This window comes from Wyeomyia smithii, chromosome 1 (assembly GCF_029784165.1).
Source record: "Wyeomyia smithii strain HCP4-BCI-WySm-NY-G18 chromosome 1, ASM2978416v1, whole genome shotgun sequence".
NCBI classification, from domain to species: domain Eukaryota; kingdom Metazoa; phylum Arthropoda; class Insecta; order Diptera; family Culicidae; genus Wyeomyia; species Wyeomyia smithii.
In genome coordinates, this window is record NC_073694.1 from 155,087,801 (window position 1) to 155,103,130 (window position 15,330).

Consider the following 15,330-nt stretch of genomic DNA (forward strand, 5'->3'; position numbering starts at 1 on the left):
TGGCAAATGTTGGTCGCATAGAAAAGCGCATGCCATCGAATTGAATTTCTCATTTATTCATTGACCGGCAAAGCGGACGGTTTTTTCTGGAGCAGTAGCAAGCGGTTGGTGGCAAATATTAGTCGATTATAAAAGCGCACGCTATCAAATTTAATTTCTCATTTGTTTATTGACCGGCAAAACGGACATTTCTTTCTGGAGCAGCAGCAAGCGGGTGGTGGCAAATATTAGTCGCTTATAAAAGCGCACACTATCGAATTAAATTTCTCATTCGTTCGTATGTATGGATTTATATTGCACGTGTGTGGGTAGCTATAGAGGGTGTTTATTGAAGATTTAGTATTAAAAATTGTAAAACGCCTGAATGAACACGGTTGTAAATTCGGCTTTACAGCAGCGATGTGAACTTTTTCAGTCAGTCTTTATTCATCGAGTAAAAATTACTGCCGAGGAATGATTATCACTTTTATACTAGAAACATCATTTAGATTAAAACAAGTACTCTTAAGTAGGTACCATAAATTATCGGTAAAGTTTTCTCAATGAGCCTTCATTAATTTTTTGGTTTTGGTTCCTCGGTGCGCGGTTTTATTTCTGTTTCTCGCAAACTAGTTTCTATCGTGAAAAATAACGAAACATTCAAAAATGCTCTAAACCATAATTAGAGAAGTTAATATATTTTTCTGTCACTCGCCAAAACCATGATAACAACTACGCAAAAAAAGCGTGTAATTGAGTTGTTGTTTTTTTAGTTATTAAAATAAACGTAACTTCTTAAAATACATGAAGTCTGGGCTGGATTTGGGCGTTGGGGGGCCCGAGGCAAATATTTTTGTGGGGCCCTTTTTGTTCGAAAAATTGCGACGAAAAATTGTGCTACGCCTTCACTCCGCTGGAAGGTGACGAGCAAAAAAAAAGTTCTTAACTTCGTCACGAGTCGGGAGACCCAGAGCATTTGCCCCCTTGGTCCCCCCTCAAATCCGAACCTGCATGAAATTATATGCTGTGCTGGAGCTAAAATTTTTCTGAAGTGACAGCGCAAATATATAAGATCCATTCTTTTAGTATATATGATAATATTAAAAACGCTGCAACTTCTTCGCATTTAGAAATGCACTGTTAAATAAAATTGCAGAAAATACCAGAGGTACAATTCCGATTATTGTAATGGAATATAAAAATACCGTAGGGTAGTCCAACGTCATGCGGTCGTGTCTTCGATACTAATCCCTACATTTTTTCCATAATCAATATGTAGCAGTAACAGCAGTTCTGCGATGATAGCATCCTTCAGTTTATCGATAGACGACTGTCATGCGCGGCTGTTATGAACTGTTATATGTTATATGTTGCAGAATGCAGATTCTTGATCATAAAACAAACAGGCACGTCTTCTAAAAGAGATTGGCGTTATTATTGTTGTGAAATTAGAACTAGGAGCTAGAGTTGCCACCTGCCAAGGATTTCTCGCCCAGAGATTGCCAAGAGTAAACAGCTGAAAGGCTTGCATTGTCTTGCTTGCAAAACACAAAAAAAAACTAATCAACTCAAATTTTTATTATACTGCACTTACACTTTAGCTGCTCTAATATAGCAATTACCCGAAAAAGCTAGTATATTTCTTCGCCTCACAAGGAGAAAAAAAATTTCACCAAATTGTTCCACAGTACTTCTAGGATTGATTTTATTTGCTTCTGCAATTTCCCAAAAGCCGATCTAATTTACTGCTTTTGAAAATTCGAAGTGGTGATTCGAAGTCGGCCATTTTTGGATTCAATGAGGTTTCACCTTAAAAATGATCTTTTTGTTACTTCCAAAATTGTACTTCGTACATAGAAAGTGACAGTCAAAAGGAGCGTCATTTGCTTCCTAAATGAAAGCTTGCATGAAAGCTTGTGTGCAGGTCCGAGTGAACAGACAGTGCTGCTGTTTCCGCCGTAAATGGAGCAAATGCATTGCAAAGAAATGTTTTTATTTTTCTTTTGCTTATATTTTTTGTAAAAATATTATTCTTATAACTTTTTTGCAATTTTATAGTTTTTAATTTAAGTAAAGTTTTGCACTTTTAGGCATCTGAAAATACAAAAAAGATTGGGCTTTTTTTATGATAAAGGACAGAAAAATAACAGTAGTCACTGAAGTTCATGACAAACGCAACGGCAACGTTGCCTTCGGCTGTTACGTTTTTCCTGGTGTAACTATCGCTGATGAAGCACTCTACTGTCGCCTAACGGCTGTCGTAGTACGGTACATTATCTAATGTTGGCTGACATAAATCAAACTTCAATTAATCAATAAAAAAAATTGCAAAGTTGCTTGGTTTAGTACGGCCTACCCACTCACAAAGTTTCATTTAATTGTGAGAAGGTGCTGCCAACATCTAGTCGAATTGGCGCGAAATGCGGCTATAGAAACATCTATCAACAATTCAAATCGTTGTTCTATGTTGCTTGGAGTAGCTCAACTAGTATCGATATACAATACCGGTCTCACAATCCTGTTGTCATATTATGTTTGAATTTCGGCAAGGGAAGTAATGTTCGTCTCAGTAGGATCAAAAGGGCAATTATTTTTGATACTAATAGTTGACTGCAAAATATATGTCCAATAAATAAAAAGAACTAGCTCCGCTTCACCACATCCATTCTAAGTCTTCAGTTAATGATAACTCAATTTCAACAATTGAAATTTTAACTCACGCAAAATATTCAAACTATCACAACTGAACCGAATGATAATCAGAGGAATGCTCAAAAGATTGTTACTTCTTTCTTTATCGTGAAACAAATATATATCCTAAACTTCTACAATACCCGCTGTAACACGCATGAACTAATCAAAAGATAGAAATATTACCACTCCACGTTCGCTTGATCAGTGTACTCGGTATCCAATTTCCCACCCAGATTAGATGACGAAACGGACACGAAATAGGAAAACTCTGCCACCACCCTGGTTTGCGAGAGTGATTTATGTAAACTGATGATGCGGTGTATCAAAACGACTCCCGCCACCTTCCCTCCAGCGATCAAAAGCGTTTGTTACGAAGGGGAATGGGTCTGCCTGTTTTCATCTATTCATAGAGTCGATCTGAATGATGTACCCGTCCGATGAGCCCGCAGTCCGATGAGAGGAAACTCGAGGGGCTGTGCGGTCTGGAATTGTGAACAGCAACGTTCGCCATGCTGCGTTCGGTTTGACGATGAGCGATGAGCGGCAATTGGGGGCGGATAATACTGCGCAGGCCGTACTATTTGGGGTGATTAATATGAAAATTGTGAAATACATTATTAGCGTGTTTTTCCGATGGGAACATTTTACACAGAGCAGCGTTGAGTTTTCGGTATGGCAGTGTTTGCGCACGGGAAGGTGTAACCGCTTCTAATCTGCATATTCCGGGTGAAACCGGCATATTAGTATGAGCATGTTTGCATAATGAGTTGGTACTGTTGCAAAATATGTTGCCACTGTGAGTTTGAAATCTGCTGGGCATGTAAAATTTATGAGCTTCCGATTGCTTAGAAAGGAGCTTTAAGCTGGTTTATCACAAAACTGTTTGATTACTGGGTGGATTAGAAATGTACGTGATTGATACGGCACGGTAGCTTATTACTATTGTAACTAATGAAGCGAGAATATCAAAACGTAATTATTTTATATAGTAGGTGACACAGAAGGCTATAGTTCAAATTCTCTTGAGAGGTGACATTCAATACAGTGTCGATTTGTTATGGTAATAATAATAAATCATTTCTATAAATGCAATAAATTTTGACTGCCGAATGACTGTATTTGCCAGCCATCAAATGCAAAACAATTGTCGCTTTTGATAATATTCCAACATATTTCACCATTCCATTCACCGTTACTTCACCGTGGGGCCCAATTCCAATCACTGAATCAATTATGCATCAAGTTTCATGTTTGACGTAATTGGATTTTGAGCATACCTATTAAATCAATTGCTTCCGAATTTTGTGCCTAGTGAAAGAAAGCCGTAAAATGAAAGCTCTTCGCAAGCCCTATTATTACAAAGAATCGATAGCACATTAAGGACTAAACAAACATAATTCAAACGACAAACAGCGCTCTGCTGGGCACATTAGCTGCGAGCTGGCCCTTCGAAATTCCGACTGACACGTTTTCAATTGACTTCTTAGGGCCGAGTGGATGCCAGCTGTTGCCAAGTGAACCTTTAAAGTCTGCTGCCTGTCGTCGAATTTACGTTATTTTTTTGTTTGTTTGTAGAATCGAGCCCTCGAGCGACAGCCAATCATACACGAACCGTAATTTGAATTTTACACATGCGCCTGCTGCTAATTGAATTAACGTTTCGACAGCCGCGTGACATGCCTCGGAAATGCTTTTCGTCCCAACAACCCAGCACCGATTTTTCCCCTCTGGTGAGGGATTCCTAGTATGCTCACTGGTTGCCCACTTGGCAAGAGTGGATTTCATAATCACAACTCGATTGTTCGGACGGCTTCAAAAAGACGGTGCTATGCCAATTGAAATGTTTTGAAACCTCGCATATTACATTTATAGATTCGACCAATAATGCATGAAGGCGTGTACTATGAAAGGTGAAAGCCGATATAGACATCAATTCGATGGAAACCGGTTAATTACTCTCGAATAACGGTGAATCGGTTGTGAAATGTGGAAAATGTTGGCTCATGCTGAGTACTATTCGAACAATTCACGAATAGTTCGGAATGGAACTCTCAGTGCGCCTTTCATATCGATAGGAAGTTCAGTTACCACTAACCAAAAATATGTGATTCCGGTTAGTTTCCTGTTAATGTCACTCTAATGCATAGCACACGTGTTTTTTAATTCGAAGCTGCTTGAATGCCATACTGAATGCGCAATATTTTTATTTCTACAAGGACCACAGGATTGAACGTAAATATTTTTACCTATACAAAAACCGCAGGATTGAATAGTATTTTCCAACCCATATTTGAACATACGATATCATCATTATACGTTAACAAATTCCAATATAGGCTACCTCGATTATTTGGTCATCTCAGAAGAGGCATTCCATGGAAAATAGGTAAAAAAAATATTATTTTCGGCTTGTCATTTCCGATTTTGCTGAAACTTTTCACAGTTGTTCCTTTTTGATAAAGAGGCCATTTTATGATATCAGTTCATCACGTAGCCTCGCGACTGCTGCTTCAAAAGGGCCTGTTCAGAATGGTGACTGATAGATAAAAATTTCCTTATAATGAAATAAAATAATTTTTTTTGTGCCGAATTTCCTAAATTGTTCCAAAAAGTACGTTTTTTTTAAAATCAAATATTTTTACACATTGAAGATGACAATATGTACTACTATCTGTCAAACTGTGTGACTGTCTCAAGCGCAAGACTAATAGCGAAACCTGTCTCTGCGCAATCTCTCAGCTTCCGGTTCCTGAACCAGGATTTACTGAATATAAACACGTACTGTAGAAATTGGTTACCTTGTGTGTTCGTTTTATTTTTACAATCCTCTAATAACAGAATTCGCCGGAGAGTTACGCATATTCAATTTCAACAGTGTCAGTATAAAAACGCTCGATTATGGTACAAAAACAGCGCGTTGGATTGGTATCATGTTCTTAGTGATAAATTTTCAACATTGTTTTGTGTAACTAAAAAAAGGGGAAGTTCCGTAGCCGCAAGGTTACAAAGTCCACTTTGGTAAGCGCGTGATCGTGGGTTCGAATCTTAGTAGAATCAGGCCATTTGGTTGTCAAAGGACTTTAGCATGGGTTATACGTTCCTTCAATCTGAATTCTACAGTGCCCCTGTTGACTCTCCTTCTAACAAAAAAAGTCCCTATTATAATAAAACTGATGTGAGTAACGTCTGAAAGTTTTCTCCAGGGAATTGTAATTAGGAGATATTGTTAGGATGGATAGAGGCTCGGTATAGTAGAGCAGTAAGCTTGAAACGGAAAGGTAAAACTTGTGCACACAAGCACGGATATGAATGACAAGCGTATCACTTACTTCAATAGTGATACTGCCAATAATATGAAGTGCGGAGTACAGAAAACACCTGGGCAATATCACAATAGATCTAATCTCTGGTTGCAGTGATGAGTCGTCCACACATAAAAAACACTCAAAAATAAGTTCAAAGTGAAAATGTCAAAATACTCAAACGTTCATAACATTTTTGTTTTTCATCTTACCATCATTAAATTTTGACAGATAGTAGTACATATTGTCATCTTCAACGATTTTTAGGACAACTTGGAAAATAAGGCACAGAAAAAAAATTCTACAGTGTATATATTTTTCTAGAACCGCAATTTTATTACCTACAACTTTGCTGAAGACACCATTTCAATCGAACAAGACGCTTCTCTGATATAGAAATTTTTATATATCAGCCGACATTTTGAATAGGCCCTTTTGAAGCAGCAGTCGCGAGTCAACATGAACAGCGAATATCATAAAATGACCTTATTATCAAAAAGGAACAACTGTAAAAAGTTTCAGCGAGATGGAAAATGGTCGATCAGGATCGATGTTCGAAGCAGCATAGAATGACTCAAAGTCTTCTTTCCAGACTAAAAAACATTTTCTGAAAGCCTGGAAAACTTTATCCACTCATAGCATGTCATACACTTTGATAACATGCTTGAGGCGATTATAATGTCAATAAAGAAGATAGGAAAATAGTAAGTCTGGGGTATTACAAGCACTGTAGCACGTAGCAGGTAACTCCTCAATAAGTGTGACTGCAAAAAGAAAAAGGAAACAAAAAAATGCGAACAACAAGAAACGTTCGGACGATGCCACAAAAAATGAAAATTTCTGGTCCATACAAAATATCAATATAATGACTAATCCCGCCGCTGTCACCATATGTACAAGGTGCGGCAAGAAGATATGCGAACGTTCAAACTTTAATATGAGTGTATCTAATGACCTATTTCAGTTGAAAGTGTTTTTGGTTACGTTTACTTTCTAGTGCGGTAGTTATTTTATCGCAAATTTGAGAAAACTGATGCCAAAACAGTTATTAAAGGTTTGCTGCTCGCCCAAAGGACGCCGAAGAAGTTTTTCAGGGTAATGGAATGTCATTTGGCCACAGCTCTACAACTCCTTAGCAGCGCAACCCGTAAAGTGAAGGTTTGTGGTTTGCACGTATGCTAAACGTGATCAAATTGGTCCACGTGAAAATTTCTCGCAGCCCGGTATCAGTTCCATCAGGAAACTTACCAAGAAAGTTAACATTTCTGTTAAAATCATACAAGACTGCACGCATCTTCCAGAGGTAAAACGAAATACCATTTCATTACGGGGCTACAAATGACTCTTTCAAAATGTTTTTTTTTCTCCTATTTTTGGTAAAAAAGGAAAAAAGCATTGATATTGAGTTCTACAGACGCACGAACCAGTTTATTTCACTGAAGAGCGTTTTCATGCAAAATGACCTGCGGTCGAATAACGACCATTTTTATTTGATTTGATTTTTCACGGATTGAGGAGTGTTTTCGACAAAACGAAACTTTTGATAGGAAGTCCAGAAAGTCTAGGATTGGTTGGATCTTCAATTAAAAAAATGTACAACCAATCATTTCTGAGTTACGATTCTTTAAACAAAAAGTATGCCCTTTTAAACAAAAAGTATGCCCTTTTAGGGAATTAGTCTTGAGCCTTGAAAATTACTCCATCTGTAAGAAATACTCAGTTTGCTTAGCACAACCAGGGTTGACATTTGTTGACACTCTTGAGTGAAGGTGAAAAAAAGCATCAATAAACGTTATTTTTTTACAATCCTTTTAGAGTTCTCCCTTCCCGCTTTTTGCATGGAAGTGAACTGTCAAAACACCTCATTATATTTCATGCGATGGAAGCAAGACAACAAAATCAGTTTATCAGTTAACGAAGTTTGTCAAGGCATCGGTCAGTGTCAGTGAAAAAGTGTTTCGGTGAGGTTCCTTTTGGTTGAGTGGTCTGTTTGTTTTCTTTTTCGCTTTGAAGTGAAGATCAATTGGTTGGATTTGTCGTCGAATTTTTTTCCGTAGCCGTGAACGATGCGCGCGATCTATTTCATCTGAGTATAACAGCACGTTACTAGGACGAAAATCTAGTGTATCTGAAAGAGTGCTGCGATCATTAGAAGTGAAAATTGAAAATGATTGGCTGTAATTTTCGAAGAGTTTTGCTGGGGAAAATGACTTTTATCACCACTGAGCACAACAGGTGTGCAAAATTTCATCCAAATCAATAAATGGTCGATTAAAGTTTCGCGAATTTCCGTATTATTTGGCATGGAAACGCTTTCAACAAATTTGCGGATATTCCGGGGTTGATGTTTGACTTGGTGGTGTCCAACTGTGTGAAAATGCCGCCTGTTTTCATTAACGCTGGTCCTCAAATCAGTACCGTAGTGTATATCGTTCTTCCAAAGAGCCAAGTGCTTCCCTGGGATCTTTAAGGATCAATACGTTGTTCTACTTCAGTATGCAGGGCCATGTCACAGGTCAAATCGACTCTCTAGAAGTTCGGTATGTAACCCATTGAAATATTCCAATGCCGAATTCAGAATACGTCGCCATGTCACTCGGTCTTGGGCTGCTGTCCTCCAATCTCCCCTAACACCTACTTCGCGCGCATCCTCATCAACAGCACACATCCAACGAGTGCGGGGCCTTTCTCGAAGTCGACGGCCTTTATCGGGATTTCTGCTAAATACCAGCGAACCAGCTAAATACCAGCGAAGACTGTTTTTTTTTTCGGCATTCTAGCTACATGCCCAGCGCACTGCAACCTGCCGTGTTTTATTCGCTTAACTATATCCGGCGACACCTGGTGCATTTCATGGTTCATGCGTCTGCGTCAAACACCATTTCCTAGTTTGCCGCCAGGGATTTAACGCAAAATCCTACGCTCAAAAACACCAAGAGCTAACCGATCGCCCTCTTTCAACGTCCATGCTTTTTGGCCGTAGAAGGCCACGGGTAGGATTAGTGTTTTGTAGAGTGCGAGTTTAGTACGGGTTTGCAGACTGCAGGACCGCAGCTGGTTACGTAACCCATAGAAGGCCCTGTTTTCAGCTGTTATCCGCCTTCTTATCTCACACCTAAGCTCGTTGTCACATGTCACTAATATACCCAGGTGAATAAATTCGTCGACTACTTCGAATGTTTCACAATCTAACACCGCCTAAGCACCAAGGTCAGACTACCACGCTCTCTACCAGCCACCATGTATTTCGTTTTGGCAGAGTTAATGATGAGCCCTCTTTTCGCAGCTGCAGCTACCTGAGAGGTTCAAAGGCCTCTTTCACTGCTCTGCAGTGGATACCAATGATGTCGATATCGTCTGCAAAACCCAGAGACATGTGAGACTTCGTAATGATGGTGTCGTTTTTTTTGCACGCCACCCTCCAATGCGATAATAAGTTTGACAGCCCGTCTCCCTTCTTCAAACCATCTAACGTCACGAAGGAGTTCGTTTTCTCACCGGCTATCCTGACGGATGATGTAGAGTCTTCAAGAGTGGCACGTATCAGCCTAACTAGTTTTGTTGGGAAGCCATGTCCGAGCATAATTCGCCATAACCCATTTCTGTTAACTGTATCGTACGCTGCCCTAAAGTCTATGAATATATGGTGGGTCTGCAAGTTGGATTCTCGAAGTTTATCGAGGATCTGTCGCAGGGTGAACGTTTGGTCCGTAGTGGAGCGTCCGTCTTCGACAACGACCTCAGTCTATGGAATAGAATACGTGAGAGAATGGTGTAAACGGTGTTGAGAAGGGTTATGCCCCGATAATCACTACAGTTCAGACGATGGCCTTTCTTGTAGACCGGACATATGAGCCCTTCCAACCAGTCCGGAGTAATTCTTCATCGAACCAAACTCTCAGCATGATCCGGTGTGAAGCGCTCCCGACTTTGAAGCATTCGGTTGGAATGCCGTCCTTACCAGCTGCCTTGAAGTTCTTCAGCTCTTTCACTGCTTTCTTCACCTCGTCCATGGATAGTGGGTCCACGTCTTTGCCATCATCCTCTATCACCATCCTGCTCCTTTCAACTACGCTGTTTTCTTCACTATTCAACCGCATAGTGTTCCTTCCAACGCCTGGCTACCTCCGTTCTATCGGTAATCAGGCTCCCCTTCGTATCGTTGCACATGACAAGGGCTGACACGTTTCGGTTCCTGATTTCATTAATCTTCTAGTAGAAACTTCTCGCATCGTGCCTGGAAAAGCAATCTTCCACCTTCGCAAGAATACGCTCCCAACGCTGTAGTTTTTTTTTGACGATAAAGTCTCTCAGCAGCTCTAGCTTTCCGGTATCTTCCTACGCTCTGAGAAGTCACAGGTGTGGCCAACATGTGAAATCTAGCACAGTTTTTTTAACCGTCGCTCGCTGGCACTCAGCGTCAAACCACTCATTGGACGTGGCTGTCACAGATATACCAAACATTTCTCCCGCTGTGGTGCTGATTGTACTGTGGATATGCAGGTCAGTAGATCAGTAGCCACTTCTCCAGTTGATAGCCGCTGGATGTTCAACTGTATCCTCCTTGTCGTCCTGGAGTTTACCACGTTAGACAACCGGGCGCGAATCGTGGTATTCACGAGATAATGATCCGAGTCAACGTTTGGTCCTCTAAACGACCTCACGTGTGTAACGTCTGAAAAGTGCCGACCATCAATCAGAACATGGTCGATCTGAGAGCATGTCTCTTCATTCGGGTGCCTCCAGGTGTTCTTGCGTATATTCCGAAAAATAAGTGCTACAGATAGACATACCTCTGGCTACAGCGAAATTGACGAGCCTCAGGCCGTTGTCGTTGTCGTTGTAGAGTGGAGGCTATCTCTACCAATCCCGGGGCGGAAAAAGTTCTCCTGCCCGACCTGCACATTTGCATCCCCGATGACGATCTTAATGTCGTGTCCTGGGCACTCATTATACGTCTTTTCCAGGAGCTCATAGAACTCCTCTTTTCTTCATCGGGTTTATCGTTGGTCAGTGCGTACACATTTAGCAGGTTGTAGTTGAAAAATTTGCTCTTAATTCTCAACACGCATATACGGTCACTAATCGGCCTACATCTAATGACACGCTTCATCTGTTTCCCTATGAGCACGAACCCGACTCCCCTTGCGGCTTTCACGCCTCCACTGTAGTAGATGTGATACTTCAATGGAATGTCCGCAATAAGATCTACTGCCCGGAATCCGCGTTCTTCCGTTTTCGGCCACCTAACCTCCTGTATGGCAGCAACCACCACATTTACCCTCTGCAGCTCTCTAGCCATGATACCTGCACGTGCCGGTTCGAGTAGAGTCCTTACATTCTAATTACTGAATTTCCAATAATCGTTGTCCTTTTTCGTTCGCCTAGGTTCATGCCAATTATTTCGATCCGTATTTATATCTGGATTGTTCGTAGTATTTTATGTTCGGTAAGCTGCCTTACTAGGGCTGCGATACCTACGGGGCAATCGTACTTACAAAAGTTTGTACCTTCAATTAAAATTATTAAGATAGTTATTTCATATTCGTATGGAACTGCCACTTGCATAAAATTGGGTAATTTAAAGATGGTTGAGATGAAATTATCCCCCAAAATATCTAAATCATGCATTTTTGTGTGGCTGATAACTTTGTAGAAGGTTTAAAAGCTTAGAAAAATCTGAGAAAAAAGTTATAACGAAAATTGTAATTTTCAGTGCCTCTTCATAGAAAACTTTATGTTGCTCGTAATATGTGAGAGATGGAAACATGATGTCTTCGGTAAAGTTTCAAACAAAGGTAAAGATCACCTGAAATTTTGCCGAAGACACCATGCGTCATCTCGATCTGATGAGAAAGTAAATTTTCTATCTCACTTTCAGGTGAATTGATCACTCATCTTCCTACATAGAATGATGCATTTTTGAATATCTTGAAACTTCTCCGAACATACATTATGGCTACATACAACATTTGCATCGCTATTTATTCAATCGCACGAAAACGGTAGAATAAAACACTGTGCGGGGCAACCGACTTAGATATAGCTGGCGTGGTACCGCGTTTCGTGATTCAGCTGCCCGCTCCGAGTCAGACGCTGTTGTACGCCGCCCCTAACATGGGGATACAGCCGCGTACGATCCCCCCTGTCCAGTCAGCTTACGATCTTAGTTACCACCGCTAAGGTTACTCGTATCCCGGTCAGGAGGTTGGGATAGGAGCTGTTGGAGAGAGGTGGATGACCACAATAGGGTCTCAAGTGACACGTGCCCAGCCAACCTAGAATGCCCCTAAATTTGTTTCAGTCAACATATCTTTTTACAGCGATTTTCTTCAGTTTTCTGATGTTCTACAATGTTATTTGCTATAACGAATAGCACAATTTCTCAAAAGAAAGTTCATTTCTATTTCTTATATTTTTGAGTTGTTTTGATTATTTTATTTATTTTTATTAAAACAATGTACTAGTTAACTAACAAACAACTGCAAAAAACGTCCATATTCCATACAAAACCATTTCTATTATAAAGTATAATCAAACATCATTCAATCCAGACATAGGCATTTGTCGCTCGGCGTCTCTTGAATTCGAGACCATTTTCAGTAAATAACTACATTATTTCAATTGAAATCATCAATAACTAAAGAAGTATAGCAGATAAAATTAAACTTTCTTCGGTAAAATTGCATGTTATGTTATAGTAAACAGCATTAAAAATTTGTAGAGAATTACTGAAAAAAGAATCATTTACAAAAATGATTGAAGAGGTAGTCTACAAAAAATTTCACTAAAGTCTATTTACATAGGCAGATAGAAGTCTTCGGCAATGTTGTTTGTGATCAAACGTGACACAACTTTGTCTAAAAAAGTGGATTTTAAATGCAGAAATAAGAAAAGTGAATATTTTTTTCTTACTCTTTGGTGGAATAAACAAAAAATTGCAACTTCTATGAAACAGAGAATAACTAATAAAAAAGTTTAATTGCGGACATTACGACCCCAGAAACTTTTTTTTTTTTTTTGGGTCAAAGCCATTTCCACCAAGTTTTTACAAAATTGAAAACATTATGCCCCAGAGAAAAAGAAAATCATAAAATGATTCCACATATTTGACAAAAATAACGATTTTATGAAATTATTTTGTATGATCTTTCAAATCAAAATTGAAAAATCGTTGAAAAATCTCGCCACGAGAATCATTGTGACAGTACTACTCAGATCATACACAACAGTACGTGTCAGCAAGCGGATGCAAAAAAACTGCTCAACACTAAGGCGTTTTGCATCACCCGCTGTTCACAGAATGGTGTTTGTATGTGATTTTGTTACATGCTCATTTCAGTATTCTGCCGAATTGAGAAGAATAGAATGTTTTTTTTTTTATTCTAGATGAATGCATGTGAAATTCAATTTTACAAACGCTGACATAGGATTTTTTTTTTCGTATCATCGATACAGCAGGTACTTTCCACAAAATCCCTCCCCACTCAACTGTCCTTTCAGCCAGCACTACACTTTGCGATTGGACCACATGTAGGCTGATTAAATTAATTTGCTTTTTTACGCTAAATAGAAAACCATTAGCTTTGCAACCTCGCATGCATTCATCCTCGTTTGATGCAAAGTTTGAGAGGGTAATTTGATGGGAAAGCGGAACCGTATAAAGATCAAATATACTGCACGTGATGATTTTCAATTGCAATATTTCCAATTATCTGTTTCGAACCGCTGTATTGATCATGACCCGAGTACCAGTTGATAACAGCCATTTGTTCGGTAGGACCCTAGACTGCAGCATGCGAAATAAATGTGACTTTCACTGTAACCGCAGCTGTGATCGGGACGTGCGGGGGTGTATGTGTGTGTGCGCGCATAAAAGTGCGCCGGTCCCAATGTGCCATTTAAACAGCAAGCTAATTAATGGTTTGTCCGAAACACGCCACGCGTTGTCAGCAAAATTTTCAATACTCTGATTTGAATAAATGCAATTCTAAGCAACGGAAAAACAAATTTATTTGGGAGCAATACGCTGGCTAAATTATTGTTTGCATTTTTCATTGAAAAAAAACTATGCACACATGAGAATTGATGACAAAACTTTATCGGAATGGGTGAATAGTATGAATTTGTGCGCTGAGGGCGGACAATAAAAATCACATTTGAAAAAAGGTAAAAGTTCTACACTTAATCTCAGATATAGAAAAATGTACATTAAATTGAAAAAGAATCCATAAGAGTTCAATCCACTTGTGTATTCATTGAAAATAAATGTTCGAACTACAAATTACGAGGTTTCCCTATCATGTTAGTAGAAGTTGAAACCATCCTTGGTTAGAAATGTGATGTGAGAATAGTGATCTATCCATATTTACAGTTATTTCATCTAGCGATGCGATCTATCCTATCATTTTACTAAAATGGATTATTGGATACATTTCAAATTTGAAATTATTTTTTGTGATACCTGATAATTTTTGCGATACTCTGTTTTTGCTTTAAATAACCTTATTGATCACATGAGAAATTTTTACATCATCGATTGAAAACTTCGCAGGATTAATAAATATAAATTTTTGGGAAGAACATATTTCTGTACTAAAAGTGAATTTTTTGCGTAAATTAAACGTTGTAACCGCAGGTAACGATCATTGATGCAACTGAAATCACAAATGCTCTTAGTAAACACATCCATAAGTTGAGTCGTTTTCGAGACTTTTCAAGAAAATATTTCATTTACCTATTTCGCGTGGGGATGCACTGGCATCGGAACATGTCCAAACAACCCAAATTTATATTTACGCTGTAAAAGGACCAAAATATTGGAAAAACCTCACACCACACACTACTGCAGCCAGTTCACAGTTTCATGACTTGGCTATGGTTTACGTCATTTCCAATTCACTTCTAATAATCACCCTTTCTCTCAACTAACCCATTAACCCGATCACTTCTTTTATCAATTCTTCGCCCCACCATTAAGCACATTCCAAGTCAAAGCACCCACCAATTCAACTAACAACCGCCCAAACCCTCATTTCACCACACCACCTGCCCACAATTTGACTCTCCTCACCACTCACTTAGCCAAACACTCTCTCATCCCATCATCCACTCATCCGATCGATTCACCGTTTATAATTACTTAGCGGATCAATATTTCTTGAACAATCAATTAACAAAACGGGTTAAAAGTCAAGTTACCCATTGATGCCAGACGGCGCCCCCGCGAGGAATGGGTTAATTTCTTTCAGATTATTCCAGTAAATATTAATGAACCACGCTTCAGCCTACGGCTTACAGCCATGCCACCGTAACATCAAAACCACAAATATTGGGCGCTAGAGTTCGTGCACAC